Source organism: Astatotilapia calliptera, chromosome 23 (assembly GCF_900246225.1).
Source record: "Astatotilapia calliptera chromosome 23, fAstCal1.2, whole genome shotgun sequence".
Classification (NCBI taxonomy): Eukaryota; Metazoa; Chordata; class Actinopteri; order Cichliformes; family Cichlidae; genus Astatotilapia; species Astatotilapia calliptera.
Window position 1 is genome coordinate 35107411 of NC_039323.1, and position 25359 is coordinate 35132769.

At 39.7% G+C, this 25359-nt stretch overlaps 1 long non-coding RNA gene across 1 annotated transcript in view; it reads left to right on the plus strand.

Annotated features, from left to right (window-relative positions):
* The window catches only part of LOC113016129 (uncharacterized), a 26978-nt gene extending 4241 nt beyond the window's left edge, over positions 1–22737 (plus strand). The window contains exons 2-3 of the long non-coding RNA XR_003271195.1: positions 21347–21453; positions 22408–22737. This is a non-coding gene — a long non-coding RNA (uncharacterized LOC113016129). The remainder of the gene's footprint in view (positions 1–21346; positions 21454–22407) is intronic.
* The last annotated feature ends 2622 nt before the right edge of the window (positions 22738–25359 follow it).

A 25359-nucleotide genomic window follows, 5' to 3' on the forward strand; every position in this document is an offset into this window, starting at 1 on the left:
GACATTCTTCCAATCCTCTGCTGTATCATCCATGTGCTCTCTGGCAAACTTCAGACGGGCCTGGACATGCACTGGCTTCAGCAGCGGAACACGTCTGGCACTGCGGGATTTGATTCCCTGCCGTTGTAGTGTGTTACTGATGGTGACCTTTGTTACTTTGGTCCCAGCTCTCTGCAGGTCATTCACCAGGTCCCCCCGTGTGGTTCTGGGATCTTTGCTCACCGTTCTCATGATCATTTTGACCCCACGGGATGAGATCTTGCGTGGAGCCCCAGATCGAGGGAGATTATCAGTGGTCTTGTATGTCTTCCATTTTCTGATGATCGCTCCCACAGTTGATTTTTTCACACCAAGCTGCTTGCCTATTGTAGATTCACTCTTCCCAGTCTGGTGCAGGTCTACAATACTTTTCCTGGTGTCCTTCGAAAGCTCTTTGGTTTTGGCCATGGCAGAGTTTGGAGTCTGACTGTTTGAGGCTGTGGACAGGTGTCTTTTATACAGATGATGAGTTCAAACAGGTGCCATTCATACAGGTAACGAGTGGGGGACAGAAAAGCTTCTTACAGAAGACGTTACAGGTCTGTGAGAGCCAGAGATTTTCCTTGTTTGAGGTGACCAAATACTTATTTTCCACCCTAATTTACGAATAAATTCTTTACAAATCCTACCATGTGGATTCATGGATTTTTTTTTTTTTCACATTCTGTCTCTCACAGTTGAAGTGTACCTCTGGTACAAATTACTGACCTCTGTCATCATTTTAAGTGGGGGAACTTGCACAATCGGTGGCTGACTAAATACTTTTTTGCCCCACTGTATAAGGCAACTAAAATAGTAGCATAAAAATATGCAAAGGTCTTGTAATCACATAAGTCAAGTATAGCATTTTTGACATAATAGTGTTGATTCTTATTTGTGAGAGAAGAAAATAATTTCCCGTGTGTGTGTGTGTGTGTGTGTGTGTGTGTGTGTGTGTGTGTGTGTGTGTGTGTGTGTGTGTGTGTGTGTGTGTGTGTGTGTGTGTGTGAGAGAGAGAGAGAGAGAGAGAGAGAGAGGGGATCTGCACAGTGGCAAACTAACACACCTTTCATCACACAGCAAACTGCAAGCTGGTCTTTATGTGTGTGTGTGTGTGTGTGCCCTTGAACACGACACTGAAGTGCTACCACTTCCAGATGAGTTGTGGCTGGGCTTGACCTTTAACCTCCCTGTGGTGCAAGAACTAATAGGGTGTAAGATCATTATTATTCTAGATCATGCTCCTGTGTGATGAAAAAAGAATCAGACAGATCAAAACCGCTGAAAATAACCTTGGAATGCCAACTGATCATCTGCATCAAACCCAGGGTTGTAATTCTCTGCAGCTTACTCGCTGATCACTTTCAGATGGGCTGCCCCCCGCCCCAATGCAATCGGTTGTGTCTATCTGCTGCATAAAGCCAAGTGGATTTGTCACGGAATTAGAGAAAATTTTACTCCCATCTGGAACATCACAGACTGGAGCAGTCATCTATTGCTTGACCTCATCGGTGACCCATCCCAGACAGATCATCTCAAAGGACCTGGTCAGAGAATCAAAGATGCAGGAGTGACAAATTACAACCTTTAAAAAAATTACCCAAGAACTTGTAATGTAGAGTTTAATCATGAGATGTAAAACAGGAAGAAAAAAAAGTGGGATTCATTTACACAACTTAATGATACCTTGCAAGCACATTCACACATTTAGACAAAAACAAAATTAACATTAAACAGTGCGCTAATGGCAGTGACAACAAGAGAGTACGGTGTATCTTAAAATGCAAAGTCACTCTCCAAATAATTCCCCAGCCTAATATTTCATTCTGGTAGAGTAAATATTCTGTGTCCTGTTCACAGAGCCCTGCTACAAAAAAACAAAACAAAAATCATTTACGCTCACTTAAAATCAAATTCTTAAATTTAGACCATTACAAAGCTTGTTTAGAACCTGATACAAAACCTTTTCTTGACATTTTGGACAGTGCCCCCACCACCCCACCACCCACTTCATAATAAATATATAGTAGTAAATGTATAGTAAACATTTCAAGTTAATGACCTTAAATTTAATGACAACATACATTCCCCCCAAATATTCAGAATTTATCACAAGTGAGACAAAAACAGCACTGAGAGGACGCTATATGGTTAATAAACTGGCTGTAAGAACCAATAATACATATTACAGCATTACAGTCAAGAGATTAATATTGTGGAAATTATAACACAGAACCAATGAAAATCTGTTTCTCGCTGAAAAAATATAAAAACAAACCAAAAAATATGTGAATATGAGCGTGTAAATAAGTCACCTGGCTTTTTTGTTTTGTTGAGTTTTCATTCTGGTCCTCTGGATAGCACTGGTTTCTATTTTTATTGTCATATGTACATATCTATAGCCATGTGAATGTAGATAAATAGATCTATCTATGCATGTATCTATCTACAGTGGACAGCCACTCAAGTGCATTAATACAGCTCACTAAACCGATCTGTTTGTGCCGATTGGAGTTCATTGGAGTTCATTGGAACTACTGCATGTACAGCAATTCCAGTGTAAATGTCTATTCAAAGTATTTTTCATTAGAACTGCTTTACGTACAGCACATTTCAAAAGGTCTGTGCTCCAGTTTTAATGAGTGAAATTCTATCAAATGTCAAGACTAATGTTAATATTGTGCATGGTCCTATTTCAAGCACATAAGTACTTTAAAAAATAAATAAGCACATTATTTAGAGCTGATTAGCAGACATATGTGTCTATGGACTGGACTCCTATATTAGCATTAGCTGATAACTTAGCACTCCAACCAGCAGTTGGCACTGGAGTCCAGAAGACTAAATTTGAGGCTTCAAAATGTCCAGCACCAAGAGGTGATGTCATGATGGCTGCATCCATCTTTTACTAACTGATTATGTTTTCATCTCCATTTTTTTTATTGCTGAAATCTGTTGGTGCACCTTTGTATGATTTTCAGTTGTACAGCATCTTATTCTGCCCTCAGTCTGATATAAACAGGGCTGTCAATGTTAATGCAGATTAATCTGTCATCGCGATTAACACTATTAAAATTTTTAATGCAACTAACCCATCTGGAGCGCAGAATGACTCTAAATCCCTGAAATGTCTCTGTCAATGCATTTCGGGCAGTTTGTCCAAAGTTTGTCCACTCTGTGCTCCAGATGGATTAAATGTGTTAAAAAAATTTTAATTGCGTTAATCATGATGATGCGTTAATGTTGACAGCCCTAATATAAACCATTTATGTTTTCTTTTATAGCCCAACTCTCTTTAAAAATAGAAAATAAAATCCCTTGAACAGAAAGTTGGGTTGGTGGGGCTTCAGCACTTACAGCCAGAGCTGCATCACTGTGTTGACCATATTACCATATTAGGAACATCCCCTGTCAGTGATGTCATACAGAACCAAAAATGAAAAAAAAAACACAACAAATTAAAGCAGTCTAAAACCTGAGTTTATGGCTCACAGAGATTTCTTCTATGTCTATTTCTAATTAAAACACTGACTGCATTTAATATGAGGATCCATCATTGTAATAGCATAAGTGACAGGAAAAATACGTAAATCATAATACTGTACCTTTAATTTAAGCCACAAAGCCACTATGTGTCTGTACCAAGAACCTCCTTTTTTACTCTTCCTAAGTAGTTCCACTGCTGTATTATATGGGCAATAATATCCAACAAAAACCGCGATAAGATGCGTATCTTTATTTGTATTAGTGGACTGAGACTGGAACACCAGACTAGGTGCTGACAGAGCTGTCATTTAAACAAGGGCACTGTGTGTTGAATTATTTACTTCTGTTTCACTGATCTGTTGTTTGATCACAGAATGAGGTACTTTTTGTTCATAATCAAATTAAATACGAGCCCCATCAAGCAGATGGGGCATCAGTCGGTGGCACGCTTTATGTAAAACCCCATTGAGTAAAATTAATGCTCTTTACGAAACTTCCACCTAACTTCCACTGAAATGTGAGAAGGCTGAGGGAGAGAACATGTGCATGAATACATTTACTCAACGGTACTATTCACTAAGCCAAGTTTACAATGCAAACAACACCTCGTGCTTGTGTTACAAATTTCACATTTGAACTCAGTGGTGTAATTCTTATTTCATTAGTTTGTGTGTGTTGCTGTTGGGGTTTGTTTGAGGTTATAAACAATAAGTGCTCAAAATAAGTGAAACACTTTAACTGTGGTGCTAGTGATAGTTAGTTTGGATGCGAGTTGGCCAGTTTGGCTGTGATGTCTGTCTTCTCTTGAATATAATTAAAGTAAATGGCACTTCAGTATGGTGCTGAAAATACTTCAGTTCCTTTCTGCTGCTGAAATCTGCCAAGCAGCTCATAGACTGTATAAAAAAGATGGATGCAGCCACCATGATGTCATCAATTGACTCATTGTTGCCATCTTAGAATTTTCAAAACAAGATGTCGTGAGTGTGATGTAGATATGGCTGAGGGACACTGCATCTTCTTAAGGTACTGACTTGTCAGTCACAAGGTAGCATACTCTGCTTTGTCCTTCTGTACCATAACTTAATGCCAAAACGAATGTCATGCTTTATTCAGTAAGACTTGGAACAAAACCTAGATCTAGTGATCAAGCTCATAAGCCCATTAGGAAAGTGTTTACTGAGGTTACACAGTAAAAGAAGCAGAGGGCTGTCTTCACATAGACGTCTATACAATCAGACTTCCTTGGTGTGTAGCAGTGTACAGAAGGCAATTAGTCGGTAGTACAGTAGTGTTTTCTGTCTGTAAACACTGTTGCACCAGCTGAATTAATTCCATTTCAGGGTTCTTCTCTCCCTCTCCAAACACTGGTTTTCTTTAAAGTTTGTTTTTACCACGGTGTGGCGGGGCGTGGCCTGCGGTGCAGTGCAGAGGGGGCGGACGCACCTGCACGACATCGCAGGCCACGCCCCGCCACACATGGGTTGCCCAAGATTTCCCCGCTGTAGAAGGAGCTCCAGACTCTGGTGTATCAGCTTGTGTACTGGAAACAATCCATTAAAAACTTACAAACAGAAAACTGGGATGGCACTGGCAAAGGAAGCGTCTGCTGGCAAAACATCTGTCCTATCTTCATCATAGTTGTCATCCACAGCGGGCTCCTGTGTCCTCACCTCCCCCGAGCTCTCCATCAGCAATAAGTGCAAAGCTACGTCTCCGTTACGTCTCTGCTACCACATTGACGGGGGACACATCCAACATAGTATCAATGCAATTACATACCTCCCACTAGTCTGATGGAGCAGCAGAGAATGTGAGCCGAAAGACAGCCCGGAGATATTTGAGGGCATGGTGGCATTAGCTAAAGGCAAAGCAAGACTTCATCTGACTCGCCTCACATCGGACGTGGGTTGAAAATGTGGCTGAAAACTAAATAAACATGTGGCGGGTTTTTTTTGGTTGTTTTTTTTTTTTTTTTAAGGGGATTCAGTTATTTAGTGAATATTTGGCTGTGTTCACTTCTTAGCTACAACTGTCCTTCTGCATAATTTAAGAGCTCTTAATTCACAGCTTTCTCGAGCTATTTTCTGAAACTTGAGTGTCTTCTGAAAAACCTTCCTTTGCTGAGCAGCACTTTTTGTAATTTACATAATTTTTTCATAATAGCTCTGTAACAAAATGCAAAATTATCATCAATGTATTCGGCAGCTGTTTGTTTTCTCTACCCCCCACCCACCTCTTTTCTATCAAGGTCATATTTTCTGCTGCAATGTAGAAAACTCATATTATACGGTTGATGAATTCGTGGCTTTGTTTGGACCTAAAGGCATATCTATTTTGTAGCAGGATATACCTTTTAGTACTTCTGATGTCACTGTTAGTCATCCTCAGAGAAGGCCCACAGTACCCAAGAAGCCAAGAGTAAAAAAAAAAAAAACCCCGCCGCGTGACGAGATTCCAAAGACAGAGTGGCTTTTGCTTATCTGCAACGAGAATCTCTCCACAAATAATGAAGATCCTCTTGCATCTGTGTGTGTTTTTGCTTTGGCCCAAGGAGCTGGCCCACCCACAGTCCTCTGCTGCACAAATTGTGTGCTGCAGTCTGAGATGTCTCACATGCTCTGCATCAGGAAAAGGAGGAGGGAAAAAAAGTCTTGCCAGGCCCAGACTGGGTAAATTTAGTCTTGCTCCTTGCCATTTCTCCTGTCAAAAAGGAGACCCATCAGAAACAGGCCTTCCAACCCAAAACTTCAGAATCCCATCGACTCTTTTTCGTAGTTCACCTCAAGCTTTCAATCGTGAAAAACTGGTCATGTAAGCGAAAGTCTGCAGGCGAGAGCTGTGTGGGATTAGGGTCAGTAAACATCGCATGCTGTTGGAGCTCAAAACATCCATTTTAAAAGTTTCAGAAAATACAAATGGGACTTTTTTATGTTCGAGAGTCTTGTGCACTCTCCTTTGATTAAAACAGATACTTTTTCCCAAGAAAATTTGTACAGAAATAATCATATTCCAGCCTCTCTGACAGTATTACCTATTGTGCATTATCTTGATCCACACTTCCACTTCTTAAATATCCTGGTGATATTTACACTCAGTAAAATAATCTTCAGGTTTGGCCTACTCCCTGTAGTCAAACAGAAGTTTGTAGTTTTTCTTCTATGCTTGAAGTATAAGTTCTGTGTGATTAAACAATGTGATGACTGACTTGCACATGGTTACGAAAGGTTTGTAGTTCACAGAAGATCCACTGGAAATAGCTTTGCTAGCTGCATGTAATGCAAAGCAGAAGATAAGTTAGTCTTTATCTAGCTTGCATAGTGTTGTCATTACTGCCAATCTTCACTGGCAACAGGAAGTCAATATTGAAAACACTTGCAGCGAGTTAGCTAAGCCTGCTCTGTTCCTTCAACAGGTCTTGCGACTGCTCTCCTCGTGGAGAGAACAGAGGCTAAATATAATTTATTGTGGATGCAGAAGCAATCCTATTTTCATTACACAGCCTGAACTGTTACCTAGGCCCTAAGGTGACAGTTGCATATTTAATCAGTGAGGCAACTGAGTGCCCCAGAGTACCCCTCTGACTAACCACAAGAGTACTTGCAGAGCCGCTAGTCCGACGGAAGTGTCCTTGTTATCAGCCTGATTGCTACTTTGTCAGAACTACTCGACCGGAATCTTCCCAAAGCCAAGAGTCCTTTTGATAATCTCAAACGCTATTATGGTCTTGTCCTGATGTTAAAGATCCTGTACTGTGATTCCCGGGGGGGGAAGTGCAATAGAAATGAGGTGCCTCAGTCCAGACAAGAAGTCATTCTTTATACTTTGGATATTGCTGGTTGTCTCTTATCACTCAGCTGTTGTTCGCTTGAAGCATTAGAGCGTGGAGTGCCCAATGAACCCACAAACACATTGAGAGTTTTGCTCGTATCCCCTTAAAAAGTATCCTTTCATGTTCATGGTCCTCTAACCAAAGCAAGACATGTACTTTTTCATTAGTGGTTAGACTTGTTGGATGATGGAAACTTATTGTAGAGACAGAAAGGAAGATAAATCAAGAATCAATGTGACTTCGTTTGGACATAAACAACTGGAGTGATATTTACATGAATTACATAATAAACAGGTCATCAATCAAAATGAAAACAGAATGGAGTTGAGGCCAAGTTGTGAAACTTGGTTTATATTTACACAGGCTGGCGTTTAAGCTGTCTGATGACAGGCCCTTTCATCACCTGAGTGCCCGTTCAGCTACTTTTGCCTTATGTTAGCATAATGACTTAGCAGTGTCACGAAAACTAATACTGCCGAGTTCCAAACCCTGCCTTTTTGAAAAAACAAGTACGATGTTGTGCCGTGTAGAGGAGAGCATGCTAATGTGTCTCAGGTCCAGGCTTGTAGGATGTTTGATTGCTATACTCTGGCAGTCCAACCTGTCTTTGTGGTGTTATGCAATGGCGGACTAGAATGTTGTGAATGAAAGCTAAAAATAAAAAAGTCAGTTTTGCCCTGCAGCATCTCAATAGTTCAAGGGTTTGTGTTGGCTAACATTTAATTGAGTTGCATAGAGTCATTAAAGGTATGTTAACACTGATGGTGAATCAGCTTTATTGACACGATAAGGCAAAAAAAGAAATAAACTTTTGTTTCAGACAAGATTAGTCCATATCATACAAAAGAAGAAAAACATCAAAAAGCAAAACTATCACAGAATATACAGATACTTGTTCCGATGTTTATGAAAGCTTGACGCATACTTTGTGTATACCATAACACCGTAACTGTCAAAACTCTTGCAATTGAAATTTTCGACTCATTCGAATGGCACATAAATTTGCATTCGCATAAAAAGTTGGAAAATTACTCGTCACAAACATTTGACTTGCAGGTGTCCATCTTGGAATTCTAAATGCATCATGAAAAGCCACCTGCAGTTTTTTTTTTTAATTATGGCTTTACTGTAATTGCACCACAAATGATGCGTGTAAAAAGAGGTACAATAGGCTTGAAAAATGTGCACATGTAAAATTTATGTGCCAAGATATTAGCTTGCATGTACAGCTTATAGCACTTTTGTTTCACATCATCATCATCGTCACAAAGATCACTAATTAAGATATGACCCAAGTAGTTTACTATGCTCACCACATCCGATACTTGCTACGTTCCACAGCATGTATTTTTGAAAAAAGCATGCCTCACCCTTCAGCATGCGATTGTTAAACCGTTGCTGACGAGTTTGTTTTCTACCTCTTCAAGTGTTTAGCATGACTTACAGTCTATAATGAGACACTTTGCTGCATACTGTAATTGCTTGCTTGAGTCACGTCCAAAAGAAAAGAATTTCAAAGACATAATAGAGCAGCGCTGCAAGCCATTGAACCTCAACTGCTTTGAGCACAACAGGAATTAACCACTTGGTTAATTTTCAAGCCTCTTTGTTGTTCGTACTTTTATCATAGCTCCCGCTGTATCTTCTTATGCTAAATGTCGCAGATGGTTTGGAAGCCTAGCATGGTGGATTTACAAGTCATGGCTCAAGTGTAAACCTTTCATTTCAGCATATACTTTCAGACAGTTTTAATCATTAATTCTGACAAGACTTTGATATGTTCAGAGTATGTGTGGTGCTCTGTTTTCAGTTTTTAGTTTTACACCATTTGTGACAAGAGAGCAAAGGTGAATGCATGGCAGCCAGATGCAAAGGCATACCAGGACAGGAAACATGGCAGGTGTTGGATTTGGTCCCATTCCCCTTTGGGCGACACACTTCAAATGTATGACAGAGTGTAAGAAAACAGGTTCCAATGGCTACCTTGGTGAATATAAAGATGTGACAGGAAAGGACAGAAACCCACGTTGCATCATTTCCTCTACGAACGTCATGTGAAGCTTTTTTTTTTTTTTTGCCACAACATCCTTCTTATTTGCCTTAAAAAATCAACACTATAGTTCAAAACCAAGAGTTTCTATATTGATCACTATATATGGTATAAAACATGGATGTAGCTAAATCAAATTACATCACCCACTGGTTTGTCACTGAGGTTTTGCACGATATAGCTTAATTACCCATTCAATATTTTTTTTTTAATATAATTAGTCAAAACCTCTGAACACCTGGGGTCTGCTTTTCACTCATAAATGTGTTGGGATATTTTTGGATGTTTTTTGCTGCTTATCTTTTAAGCCCTGCCCTCAAGTCTTCAAAAGGCTTATTACACAAATTTACAGCGTGACCCTGGATCAACTTCAGTAGATATCTTTACATTGCAGAGATATTTTAACATAGAGTCATATACTTTCTGTTAGCGTTGCTTAGTTTTGGAACAACCAGTTTGAGTAGGGTGCTGACAAGGTCACGATACTAGCATTGTGATACAAGTACCCAACATTGGTACCCAATGCCATTTTTGATACCACAGGGGAAATGAAAAAAATAAGAATGTATTATTTTACAAGCAACATGGCACTTTTCAGACATAAGTAATAGTGTTATACAGTTAAATTAATACTGTCTATTAACATTACAGAAGAGCAGGACTGATACTATTTGCTGCCTAGCTCCTTCAATAACATTATTATTTCATTAATTAGCCAAAGCCACTAGCTGCTACTTAGTAATAACTTACTAGATGGCTAATGTGGTGGTTAGGTATTTGCTAAAAGTTACACAGCTAATGTTAACATATATGGCAGCTAGGCTAACAGTCATAATTACTGTTTAGTTCTTTGCTGCTGTTAAAAATCAGACAAAGAAAGACAGCAGTGTTTATATCTATACTGTTGCAAAGATGTATCTCAATTTTGAGAACACAACTCTGTATATACGCAGTCTAAGGTGCAATTTATCTGACAAATAACAGGGCTTGCTATTAGGTTAACTATATTAACAGCTGTTCTAAGAGGTCTCTGCTCCAGTTTTGTGTTTGCACTTTGCTGCAGTCTAAAATTTATAGCAAGCGTATATCACAAAGGAAGCTAGCATTTCTGTGACATTTGGTTAGCTAGCTAACAGGTGATTGTAAGCTATTTAGGACTAATTACAAGGATCTCCGTGATACATATCAATTGTGCAGTTTGATCCCTTCCAAGCTGTTTTATTTTTTAACAAGGAAAATGGTATTTACATGGGAATGCAACAGTGGGGCCTAATGGGGTCCTTGCTATCCTGCTATGATAGCAAATCATAATCTATTTGAAGGAGGAGTGAGTGGAGCTTCTGAAAACAGCAGCAGGGTACAAATAAGATGTGTTTTTGACATCCCTTTAACCTTCACGCACGAACAATTTGATTAATTTAAATGAAGCCGACATACTCCGACATTCCACCATTAGATCTGTTTAACCATTTTAAATTACATCAACTACACCCTCATCATAAAATACACTGTGCATGGAAACCTTCTGTCCTTGAGTGGAAGACAAGAAAACTCGTCTCCCACATGCATTACTCATGCTGCCTGAATCCCATTGATCTATTATTGAGCCAAAAAAAGAAAAAAAAGAAAAATCTTATTAGCAATCCAATCTCATTTGTCATCCAGTGCCCTTCCCCTTAGCATCATGCCTCTCTTACCTGTCCTGCCTGAGTCATGAGTGCAATATGAAAGATCCTGATAACATTGGTCTCATAATTTTCCATCCTTTGAACACCTGTTTTGCTCTCCAGAGATGTTCATTTGACACTACTTTAGTCATCCTCATGTGCACCCCCCTCCCTCCTCCTCGCCAGCTCCTCCCCCAAACAAACTGCAACAAAAGATGACTACCTGGGCAATATCCTGCCTATTGTTCACCTGGGACAGCTTTTAATTAAAACCTAACACTGCTTTTGTGTTTTCAACAAAGGGACTGGCACTCTTGTGATCGGGTCGGGGTGCACCTCCGCTTTTTGTGTCCAGAACTCTTCATCTCGCGTTTATTGACTGGTGATCTGTGAGACACTTTCAGGTAACACAGCAAACCGTGAACCCGTCGTGACCTGTGAGTGCGGCTGACGTAAGTTCTGGTGAAAGAGGACAGCTTGTTTTGCTGATGAAGTAGCTCTGGGAGAGATTGGAAGAGCCTCGGGGCGCTAGCCTTCTGCCACATGGTCCCTCGGTCTATTGCTCTCTGATTTTCTGTTTTATTTCGCTCGCGGTGCCTGTCGCTCTGCATGTCTGCCCCTCTACACTCGCTCTCTCGGTCTCTTTCTGCGTGTGTGTGTGTGTGTCTGCTCTTGTCCTGAATTCCTGCCCATGTTCTGCTGAAGCAACACAGAGACAGTTTGGGTCAACGTGTAATTGGTGGCCATTTTAGTTCAGGGGTCTCAGCAGCAGACGGTGAAAGTGAGCGGCAGTGTTTTTATTAATTGCTGAAACATGGATGCACAAAGTATAACATGGTTAGAATTGGAAATATATCGGGATACCCATGGCTGGATTCAAACCTCAGACGGTATAAAATGAGGGGAATGCGATTTTTTTGACAAAATGAGCTGGTATGTGTTTTTGTCTTGAGATTCTGGAACATTTCAGAGGGAAGAAATTTCATTTTCAGTGTTTCCCAAAAGCCCAAATTAAACTTCAGTAGACCATTGCAGGCTGGGAGGGATCTGAGATGAGAGTTGCCAATTATTGGGTTTTGTGGCCCTCTGCTGGTCATTTCACATAACAGCACTTGAGTCAAAGAGGTCCTGTCACGTTATGAAATCATGTCGTTTCTAAAGCACAGAATTCTTACTGCTAAGTTACATGGATTGCATTAAGCAGTCCCCTCAGAAAAAGAGAAATATTTATTGAGAAATGGAGTTTGATAAAGAGAGCATGCATACCTTAATATAAAAGATGACATACTAAAAAGAACACATAAAAGGAGCGCAGTGGGTCCTGGCAGAAGCAATATATTTTGGTAGCGATGCTATGTGTGTGCATGCATTTCAGTTTTTCATTTGGATACTGTGCATTATGCACACCCTGCAGTGCTTTGCACCGCTGCTTTGTGGATTAAAAGCAGCAGCTCATTTTTCACCCCAAAACATTTTTATGACTGTCCTTGTGTCTCTCTCGCAGAACCTGGAAAAACTATAATCATGACAAAATGTAAATAATTAAATTCCACAAGCACCCCTGACCTTTGCTGATGTCTGTAATGGCCTCTTGAATACAAGCTCAGTCATTTTACTGCAGGACTTTTCTTTTTTTTTGCATGCACAGTCACTCTACTGGCACTGCTGCTACTTCTTGGCTTCAGGGTTCAGACAATAGCAGTAACACCAAAAGAAAGGTTTAAACAAAACTGCAAACAGCATTCGTGGTGCATTCAGTGACTGTCTATGCTAACGAAACTGACATTTATCCAGCCTTTAGGGTCCTCAACCACCAACAGTGTTTTATTCAGCATGTTACTACTGACTTTACTGTGATAACTAGAAGTGCACAAACTATACAATGTAAATAAAAACAGAATATATTGATTTTCAAATCTCATAAAGCAATACTTTATTCACAATAGAGCATAGAAAAATAGGTCGTTTTAAATTTTCTGGAAGCACCGTATCTTAAAAAAATTATAATAAGGCCATGTTTACTACTGTGCAGCATCATCTTTTCCTATAACATGTGGGAACTTTTGATTACTTGACTATAAAAACCATGCTGTTGGAATAAAACTTAGCAGTTTCATCATTGTTTGTCTGGAATAAATCTGAATGGGAGCTAAAACCTATGTTATTCTAAAACCTATCGGCACTAATAGAGCCTTTCCAGATGTGCCAGCTGCCAGTTCCATAGACAGTGGAACATGAATTGAGGACTGATAATAAGGTACATAGTCGAGAGGGCTGAGTGGGAGAGAGAAAATCTGAACTACATTAGATGTAAGAATTTTTCTGGAATTGTGGTATTGTCTACATAAAGCATACTATTGATTATTTTGATTGCATATGGTTAAAATTAGTGTCAAAGTGGAGTAAGTTGCAGTAACAGCAGAAGGAAATATTTTATTCAAGCCAACATGAAAAAAATCACGGGAAAGTGTTTAAACAGACATTATCAACACATTTACATTTACACATCAACAAACATGTACGTCGTATGTTTGTTCACTACCAACCACCCCCCACCTGCTAGCAATACAAGTGTGACATGGACACGGTGGACCGCCATGTCTATAACATACTGGGTTTCTTCAGCGGTCTGCACAGCAGACAAGCTCAAATCTCCTGGTTGAAAGTCAATCCTCTTTTCATCTCATCTCCCTCACACCCTGCTGGTCGCAGCAGATGGCCGCTCCTCCCTGAGACTGGTTCTGTCGGATGTTTCTTCCTGTTAAAAGGGACTTTTTGCTTCCCACTTTTGATTTTGTGGGTTTCTTTGTATTATTGTAGGGTCTTTATAATACAATAAAATAATAATAATAATAAACATGCTAATGCAGTAGGAATTGACATCAGTTTACATAACTCACATAACTTATGTTATAAAGTTGCTGCCCTGACTGTAACACTCTGTAATCTGAGTTTATATATGCACACTGTATAGAAGGATATTTGTTTATATATCAAAATGGTCCAAATAAAGGGAAGGTTGTAGTGTAGTGTAAAGTTCCAGTTTGTATTGATTATGTCCTCATTTAAGGGTTTTTAGAACTATTGTTAATTATTTTACATGACAGACACAGAGAACATTTATAAAGGTGAATGATCTCTTCCTCTCACACCCCAACAGTCATGGCAGATGGCTGCCCTTCCCTGAGCCTGGTTTCTTCCTATTAACAGGGAGTTTTTCCTTCCCACGGTTGCCAAGTCCTTGCTTGGAGGGTGTCATGTGATTGTTGGTGTCTTCTTTGTATGATTGTAACATAAAGCACCTTGAGGCAATTGCTGTTGTGAGTTTGTGCTATATAAATAAAACTGAACTAAATTATTAGCACTAGCGCTACGCAGCTAAAATCTTACGTGTAGGAAATCACTGCCAATTGACCAATTCTGTCATTTAGGTGTGATGAGTATCGTGACAAAAGTAACACAGTTTTGTCATCTAGGCATAAATGGGATCCAATTTGCCAATAGAAAACCGTATATTCCCCAAATAAACCAAAACCTGATTACAAAAATGTAAATAAAGTAACGTTATCAATCACTTGTATTGTACACCTGTAATGGAATTTCTTAGGTTTAGCCCCTCAATTTAGCACACTATCACTATTTACTAGCTTCCATATAACTTCTATCTGCTGGCTGGTGCCTGGTATTTTGGTTCTTCGATAAGCCTCAAGGAGCTGAGCTGCTTGTAGATAAGGGAAAATATTATATTTGTGCACTAGAGACCTGACACAGGAGAGAGTTTATGAAAGTTAGTTTGAACTTAGAGCGTGATGTAACGTGTATTCACTCATTCCTCTTGATATCACAATATACTGTGATAAATATATCTATGTTTCATTATACTTTTCTGCATGAGGTCAAACCTGGTCTGGACTTTTAAAATTACTTTTCAGATGTTTGCAGTAAATATAATAGAATTGTTTGCTTTGTGTTGAGGAGCATAAAAAATAAAGAAATAAAAAAAAGTGCATGGAGCCTGCATTTCACTGCTAATTATAGCTTACTGAGCTCGGAAAACAACAACAAATGTAATGATATGTGTAAGAAAACCAATTATTTTGTATGTAATTTTGCTCATTTTTATTATATTATATTTATTTTTCCTATTCCTATGTTTTTTTACTGTAAAAATATTAGCTTAAATCTTCCTCACTCCTTTTATTTTTGCCCTAAAATATAAGACCAAAAGAGACTTCAAGTGGAATGTTCAGGGCGTCCACGGAAGAGATGAAGTCAGCCGTGAAACCACCACCAACCAACCACCACGCCCACTTTGACCTTGTCAGTCTAACTGTCAGTACTGCACTGTGATGGCATTTACCATTTACCAAGAGTAGAAACTTTACTCCAACTGTAGCAGCAGCAAAGGTGTGTTGCATTTCTGAAAGGTGAGCAATCAAACTCGATGCTGAAAACAGAAATATATTTGAGTTCATTATTGGCTGTGCAGTAAGGATGAACTATACACAGGTTCGTGGTCTAATTCAAGCTCTGCATGATTGTGCATTTCTGCTTCCACGAAAGCTCTATTCCATTCACACATACACCAACACACCATCTCTGGGCCTCAGCTGCAGGTTGCCCTCCACTGGCAATTACTTTCATCCACAGACTGTGACCAGGAACTGTTACCCTTGGGTTTGAGGCACACAAACACACACACACACACACACACACACCCACACACAACACACACACACCACTAACCTGCTGAATGCTGATTCTGGGCTTGTGCCTGTGCAGCTTTGGTTCTGACTCTGGTCTTGATCCCTTCCTACACAGTGACAATCCTCCTAAATGCACCCTGATGGCTTCGTGGTCACCGGTCAAATGCATAAAGACATGTACACACACACACACGGATAGACAAGATCCACACATAGCATGACTGGGACCAAGCTTTTAGTACCTGGAAAACAGATATACACAAATGAGGTAATGATGCCAGGATACACCCATAGATAAGTAAATTTACTTATATACAACACACCCACATGGACAGATAGGGAAACAAACCTGAATGAGTCTTGGAGTGCTTTGAAGACAATTAGAGTGAAAGCAAATAGTGAATGAGGACCTCGGGGAGTGGGGATTAGGGCGGCAGTGTTTGGCTCCAAGGATTAGTTCAGGGGTGCAGGGTGCTTTAAAAGCAGGAGATAAGCTCTCCAACAACTAAAGGTCACTCACCAAACAGATTGAGTGCTTAGCAAGGATGAGAGGAGATCTTAGTGGGAGCCAGGTAGAGCATAGGAAAGAGAAAGTGTATGTCCACGGTGTGCATGTATTTATATGATTTTATAAATAGGGATTTTTTTTTTATACCTGGCTACTACAAAGACTGCAGTATTTTATAATAAAAGTTGTAAAACTCAAAGTCATGACTTGTTTAAGGAGTTTAAAAATTTTTTAAACCATGGTGTTCCGAGTCCTGGACAGACTCTTTACACATTAATTAGCTATTTGTGCTACAGCTGTCAAGGTAAACGCACTTTCCTTCATTTTATTGCATTAGTAATGAAAAAGGAATAAAATAAAGAAGTCAGTGAAGGGATGTTAACTTTTTTTCTCTCAGGTTTTATGTAACTTAGCCTACAGAAAAGTATGGGGTCCCAAAGGTGCTGAAAAAAATAGTTTAAACAAAATACAACAAAAAAAATATAACTGAAAAGGCACACACGACACCAAAAACAAAACACAAAAAACCCCCAATTAAAAGCCTTACAACATTTTATAAAACATTATGTTTCAGTTGTTGTTACTGTAGCCAGCCCCACCACCACCAACCACCTACTTTCTATTCTCTTTGGAATATGAGAACTTTGGAAAAATGATAGAAAACACGAGAAGCAAATTTTTCTAGATGTAATAGTTTCATCTACTGTAACTTACTGAGCTAATCTAAATATTCCTAAAGAACATCATAGTATGGTGTCCTGGAGGTGCCAAATACAGAAAAATTACACAAATTAAAAAAAAAAAACAACAACACTAAATGATGACATTTCAGAAACCACATTGACTAAGCAAAAAAACAAACAAACACAAAAACCATTTAAAAAGACCATGGCAACATAAAAACAACAGTAAACAAACCCGGCATAACATTTAGCTGTCTGTGCTATAGTCAATGGGTACCACTTACGTTCCCAGTTTTTTTTGGCTCTACTCATTAAGAAACATGTAAATATAGAACATGGCTACAGTTTAAGTTAACCCTTTTCTCTGATCAGCACTCATTTAATTTATTGAAGAGATTTATTTATAGGGTATCTTACTGGTGCAAAGATAAGAAAAACAAATAAAGAAAACCCCCTAAAATATTAGTATTTTAGGGGGTTTAATAGTATTTAACACTATTTCAGAAAACAGTCTAAAAACATATTAAAATAAGTAAATAAAATATTTGTCGGCTTTTAAGATTTCTTATTCTTTTTGTTGTGTTTTGCACATTAAGGCCACCATAGTGCTTCACAATTGCTCTTTATTGTTCAGAAAAACTTTAACATGACAGTTAAATGCACCCATACTTACATGCGCATGCATTCATGCACCTCAATTAGATCTCTCCGTTCAAATTAAAGCTCGCAGCACCTGCCTAGCCGCCCTCCTGCCTGGCGCCCTGCTGCGTTTCAACTCAAGAAGCCCACTGGGTTTGTAACAGCCGGCCTTGTTTAGCACCAGGGACAAGGTCGTTTAAGTGATAATGAAATCGTCTCATTACTGTAATGAGACACATTTATAATGAAGGTGATTTGCCCAAAAGTACGCACACACACACAGGTACATATAAGCTGACAGATGAGCATGGAGCTTAACACATGCAGAACCATGCACAGAAGACAAGGCTATCCACATGGAGACAAGCTTTGTATACTTCAAACACACACACACACACACACACAATCTGGCACCTAATTACCCAGCAAGCAAAACATAATGTGAAACCTCTGTTTGAGGGGAGCATTGGAGTCACCCGTTTTACCCTGATCAGTCAGAAATGAGCTCTTTATAGCTGCTGTGTATCTTTCCATTAGTTTATCTGTTTACTTTCAGCCACCACCTCAAAGCTAATTATGCTGTGGTGAAGTCTTAGTCTGTCAACAGTTATGCTGGATGTGATTTGACTCTTGGTATTATTATATAGAGTGGGTGAGACAAATATGTTATAATTGGCAGGGATGTGGCTGTTTGCATTTCTTCTGTCAACAGCTTTATATTATAGGCTTCATACTGCTTCATAATAAATATTTCTAGTAATTATAGTACAGTGAACTCTGGTTACACACTGTTGCACACGGTAAATATTGTTGTTAAGGAGGTGTTAACATCAGTATTGTGGTTTTAATATTATTCTGATTCTTATTTACTGGGGAAAATGCCTAACATCAATCCTTCTGCTTATTTAAGCATTTTACATTGAGTCATTTAGAGTAGGCTACACTTTCTTAAACATGGGAGAGAGAAACTAAGGTGATTCAAGCAAATGGAGTCTCAAGAAAAATAAATAAATAGTTGGGCTGAGATTCCAACGATATGTAGTGAGCTAGCAATTTAATCAAAAGAAGGGCAGGGTGATTGAGCTTCAAGAACATTTTTTTTTCAAAAGTCACGAGTTTAAATGCCTTTTAGGTTTCAAGTTATCGATTATTAAGGCCTTCAATTGTCAAGCTATATCCCAGCACAGTCATCAGTAAACTGAACCTTTCAGATTTTTTTCTGCTGTTGGTGGCTTTTGTAAATCTGTGCACCCATTTTATACTATATCTGTAAAAACTGACATTGGTTTAATTGGTAGCAAAGGTACCTATACAGTTTTTGCTTGCAGCTTACTAACCAAACTAGCTAGAACCAAACAAGTTAGCTTTAACTGATCAGTTAGAGTTCCACTTGTTTTTCCAAAATAGGGATACTTCTGGCTAAAATAGGTGGCAACAGCCAAAACAGGGCATGAAAACAGGTTTCTAACCACTGGCTGATGCTAGGTGGCTACATCTGTCTTATCTACAGTGTTGTGAAAAAGTCTGAATTTGGCCAAGACTTTTTTTTTGCCATTCCAAAACCTTATTTTTTTAATTTGTTAAGTTTTTGAGGCAGGTGGACTTGCTGAGGAATTCTGGATCATTGCCCTGCTGCATAACAGTATTCCAGGTTATGAACTGATGGCCAAATGTTCTCCTTCAGGATTTTCTGGTAGTCGTCCTGAAGCAGCAAAGAAGCCCCAGACCATCACAGTACCACCACTATGTTTGTCTATTGCTATGATCTTCTGTTTATCAAATGGTGTGTTAGTTTTACACCAGATGTAATGGGGGTCAAACCTTCCAAAAGGTTCAGATTTTTTTCTCATGAGTTCACAGAATATATTTTATAAAAGTCTTGGGGATGATCAAGACGTTTTTTGGTAAATGCGAGACGAGTATTTGAAGGCCATAATCACTGGTGACCAAAAAGCACACAAACTCTCCAATGGATGCCATTTTTACCCAGTCTCTTTCTTAATGTTGACTCATGAACTCTGACTTCAACTGAGACAAGTGAGCCCTGTTGTCCTTTAGATGTTGTTCTGCATTATTTTGTGACCTCCTGGATGACTCGATGACTCTTTGATATGTTCTTGGAGTAGTTTTTGGCAGTAATTTTGGAAGATTCACTGCCATTGAAGTTTTCTGCATTTGTGGACAATGACTGTCAAGTCTTTCCAATCTGATAGATGTCAGTTTTCTCCACTCTGTTAATGATGTGTCAAACAGGCTCTGTTAAAGTGATTTCTTGATTCCACAGGTTTGGCATCATTTATAATGATTTAGTAAGGACTTCTTTACTTTTGCCAGGGGCAGGCCAGTGTGAGATTTTTTGACATAAGCATAATTTAAAAAGTGTGTTTTGTATTTAATCGAGTTATTTTTCTCGAATATTAAAGTTTCCTCGACGATCTGAAACATGTAAGTGTGAGAAATGCACACAAACAGAAATGTGGAAATACTTTTTCACACCAGTCAGTGTATCCTGTATCTATAACTGTAAACATGGGACATTCTATGCACACAAATGCCATAACATGCTTTTAGTTTGGACGGAGGGCAAATGTTGGAAAGCAATTACTAATGTGTTGCAGGAATTTATGCTCTTGTTTGCATGAAATCAAAATATCAGTCCAGTTCAGATATGACAGATGAGACAATTCACATTCTGAACCACATTCAAACAGTTCACTGAATAACATTAAATAGCAATGAAATAACCTCATTTTATACTTGGATAACAAGGCAAAAATAATGTGAGTCTCTAGGATAGACAGTGTTGAATTAATACTGTAGACAGGCGCAGGCAATGACAATGGAACATTTTTATTCCTGAACATAAACCATAGCAAACTCTGTTTATACAGACGTACATGATTTCAACAAACCATTGATTGACCTTGCAGTCATCTTTAATGCCTCACTTTCCTTCAAACTGCCAAACAATCTGAAAATTATCTGTCTGGGATGAAATAATTACTTGTCTCTTAACATTATTTGCTTGATATTTTTCCAGAGAGCTGTCTTAAATAAATGCTTTTTTTCAAGCACAACAATTCTAAAAGCAGGGAAACTAAAGCAAACACCGAGGTACAATTATCACAGTTAATGGTCAAGAACTCTCGAAAGAAAGATGTTAACCCTGCAAGGCCCTAAGTCAATATCAGTGAGGACGAGTACCTTAACACTAACCCCTCACTCGTAACTACATGCTGTTAGGATATGCTTTGTTCTTCCACGTACTGGCAATCAGCTACTTTCCCCAGAACACAAAGGGTTAGGGTTAGATCTAACTCTAACCCTGTGATAGATTAGACATCAGAACGTTAAAGCTTCTGTAAATGAAACCGAGGTCGATGCGGTCCAATTTGTGCCTATTCATTTATGAGCAGCCACCGTGAGTCGCCTTGCTGAGTCACCAGAAGCCCTCACTCCTTTGCCTTTTTAACCCAGCTTGAACTCCATCCACCTCCTTCTGTGTTGAAGCGCTATGCAATACTGACACACACACACTGGGGATCTGAAGGGTGCGCCGCTGGTTCGGTTGCTACAGATTTGCAAAGTGACTCCCGTGGGTCAATGTACCACTTGAAACGGATTTCCCTTCATCTATCTAATATCACCTGAGACTTTATAGATTCGCTCAAAAGCTCGCTCTTAAGAAGTCGCTTAATTTGCTCACCTCTCTTGAGTAAAACCCCAAATAAACATCAGTCTTTTTTTTCTTCTGTAGAAGCTCCTCAAGCTGTGGGATTGGATTTCAGACACAAGAGGGCACTGGTAGATCTCCAGAACACTCAGTGGAAAAGCCAAGTCAATCATGCTGCATTGCCCCCTGGAGTAAGTAGTCTATTCTCTGGTGCTTGTTCATATATAAATAGTCTCCCAAGGTGAATATCTTATAAATTGCCTGTCCGCGAGTTAAAGGGATCACAGTTAGGTCTGTCATTGAGACCTGAAACAGACTGAGGCCTTATGTCACTCCGTATGCTCTGCATCCAGCGCATGACCCCGTATCTTTGTGCAACTGCGCATTTATTTCCCCTGTTTGCATCTTTTACTCAGCAACTTAGACGAGGGCACATCAACTCCATAACTCACTCGTGACCATTATTGCTGCCGGCAGCCCTCTATCACTCACAAACTTGGCTCTATTAGCTTGTTAGAGCACGGCCCCTCTCTTTGAGGGGACATGCATCTCGTCGGTCACGGCTGTCCGTCTCGTATCCATTGCGTTCCGCAAAGCATGTCAGATGAATAGACGTGGCGCCGTCGTGCGCCGATTCACAGGGCGAGGAGATGAAAGCGGGAGCGTTCGCTCACGTGCAGACACATGCACAAAAAGTGCCAAAAGAGTCAGCATCTGTGACAGATACAACAGAGTGAATGATGGAAAGGACTAAGAAGTGCACTCAAAGACTGAACACATTACATATTTTGAGTCTTTATATTGAGCGTATGCGTTCCTCTTAGTCCATTTGTGTCCCTGCCTATGTGGACATCTGTATGTGTGTTTTAGCTGCGAGTGCGTGTGTGTGTGTGCGTACACTCCCTGCAGATTGCTGCTCATCTGTGGTTTATTCATCCCTGTGGATAGCAAGGGTGTACATGCTGAAAGGATACATCAATCATTGGACAGCGGGTAAAAATAGATAGGCTTGCTCGAATACAAATGTGTCTCTTAACTCTGAATATATTTGTCTGTGAAAACGGGAAAAAGACAGTAAAAGAAAAGTAGAAAAAGAGATTTATTTTGGAACTCTCTCTGCCTTTTTTTTTTTGGTTCATATTCAGAGGGACTCATCACAGCCAGAAAACAAGTTGGGCTCTCTCCGCCCCTGCCATCTTCTAATCCCACACACTGAGAGGCTCCTGCTGTCCATATCAATTAGCAGCATTTAGCCGGTCACACCACTGTGCTACAGATGACTACATTTCCCACGTCTCAGTGAGGCAGATTGCCTCCCATTATTAATGGCACCGCTGGGGAGGAGATGGCTGCTGAGCGCTACACTGTGAACCTGCAGTTGAATTCTTGCCATCTGAGTGCTGCAGAAATCTCCTCTCTGCAAAAGGTCAACTCTTCATATATATATATATATATATATATATATATATATATATACACACACACTCTGGTTGCTTTGCATTTTTTTTCATATCATTCATATCATGCATTTTATTAACTGTTTGGTTTAGTCTCCCAGTAGGTATTTTTCTCTAATATAAAACGATGTCAGCTGTCGAGTGAGGTAAATAAAGTGAAGGGAAATTAGGAGGTACAGTGGTACAGTAGAGCACAAGTATTCAACAAGTTCGCATGTATTATCACACACGTGTGTCTGGCATTTCCTTTCGTGCACATGGATGCCACATAACCTTCATGGCAAAGTGGGGATGCAAGGGTGACAGATCAATTAAGATCTTGGCGTTGACCTAATAGTTTCAGTGATGGAAAATTTGACTTCCTGTTTATGTGTTCACTCCTGTCTACCCATGAAGCTTTATTGATCATGTGCCAGAGGCATGTGTTAATGCTCAGCATTTCTGAGAGCTATGAGCAAACGCCGGCCAAATTCATTCAGTGAAAAAGTACTGCTGGCAAGGGATTGGCATGTTTAATCCTTATATCAAGAGGAAGGGGTTAAATGGTGCATGTCACCTTAATCTAAAGTGACTGGCAGAGTGTACAGACAATCATATTAGGTTTTCTGGAGTTTCTGGTAGAGGAAGTGGTTTTAGCGATGGGGGACTATCTCCAAGAAAGCCATTGTCTTTACACCTATCCATCCATTTTAAAGGCAGAAGTCTGAGCGGGGATTTTCAGACTCTCCTCTCTCTGGTCAGGCCCTCTAGCTCCTTTGGAACCTGTAAGATGCACCAAAGCCAACCAAGACACAGTCTCTGCAGTCTGTTCTGGTGTCTTTACCTGGCAAGATAACCATTTCAACTTGCAAAGTAACAGCTGCTCTGTTCTGAGTTCATCCTGATGACTGAATTCCTAAACCCATCTTTAAGACTGAGTTCCTATAACCTTTGTTAGGAGCTTATATCTGAACTTGTGTCTGCGATTCTTCTGGTTTATACCCAAACTCTTGGCTATAGGCAAGAGTAGGGATGTAAATGCCTTCCTGGTTTACACCGTCTTTACCACAACAGACCAGTGCAGATTGGTGCTGCACTATAGATGCAGCACCAATCTGTGGATGAAGCCAGAAGAACCACATCCTCTGCACAAAGCAAATATCATGCCCTGCAAAATACCACCCCCCCTCAAAGAAATTTTTTTGGAGTATTTCAGAAAAGTTGTATCGCTTTTTTCAGATTTGTTTTAGTACTTCACAATCCTTGGTTTCGAGTTATGTGTGCTTTCGTTTTGTAAACCTTAACTTTTTTTTTTCAGTTGTGTCATCCCCTGTGTTGCCTCTGTTTCTCATTGTGAATTTATGGCTCTTCTCTTGTATTTAGAAGTCTGTTTTCACTTGTGGATCTCTGCGATTTTTATTTCCCTCCTTTGTTATCTTCCCGCCCCCTTTGACGTCTGATTGAGTTTGCCTGCACCTTATTACCCTTCTTTCTCTAGTGTGTATTTAGTTGCTTTGTCTTCTTTCTTTGTTGGGCTGTCAAGTCATGTCCCTCTGGTCTTCTGTATTTTGTTTTGTGGAATTTCTTTTTGTTTTTGAGCAGCTTGTTTCTTTTAATTCACTTTAGATAAAAGTGTCTTTTATCTTACCACTGCTTCTCTATCTCCACCTTGCGTCAAAGATTGACACGTCGGACACTTTAAGACTATCACCGGTGTCCCAAATTTTTTACAGGTCAGCGAGGAATTGTGATTATTCCAAACAAACATTTTGTGCTGCTGGCATCAAATCATTTTTCGGTAAAAAAGAAAGGGGGGGCACATTTTTCATACTGTTCCAGCTTTTTTAGACGTGTTCTAATAAACTCTGAGTGCCCATTAAAATAGTTTTTCCTATTTCCTGCGTGTTCATCCACTCGCACTAATAAGGCAGTACAGCGTACAAAAAACACATCTGTGCAAGTCTTGCTCTCTCTATTGTCTGCCTTTTTCCAAGAGTTTCACCAGATGATCAAAGGTTAATTAGCGCTACCGACTCTATTGTGTGAGGTAGGTGGCCTACATTGACTGTAACACTGAAACAAAACCCACCAAAAATCCATATCTCAAAACTTATTCAAACTTTTGTACTAACGCTGCCTTTTTGCTAATGTCTCCCAGTGCTTAGCTGTTTCCAAATTGTCCAGGACAGTGAGTCTGGAAAGCCAGGAAACCCCAAACACCTGCTTAAGTATTTTTTGGGTCACTGGCATTGATCAATAACTCTACCGTTGATATGTTATGGTCATTTTGTGTTATGGGGCCGTATAAATCTCACTCATTGCCCCTTTAAATGGAGTCAGTGAAGGAAGTTTAGTGCGAAACATCGATACAGACGATGATCGCTGCATTTCAATTCAGGCCCGAGATGTGTCATTCCAAAAAAACTCCCGGCATGACTGGCATTCTCAAAGCCTGGTGGTTGGGGGGGTTGAAGTAACCCTGTTTCTTTTTAGGGAAGGTGTAGGTTATTTTTAGTAAACTGCTGATTCAAGGAGCACGATTGCTGGCAGCATGCGCCTCCACTTAACTTAACGGCCCTCATAAAATTAACAGCGGTGATAAAATACATACCACGAAATGTTTGTAATGACACCTGGAGGCCCGCAGGTCATTTTTGTAAG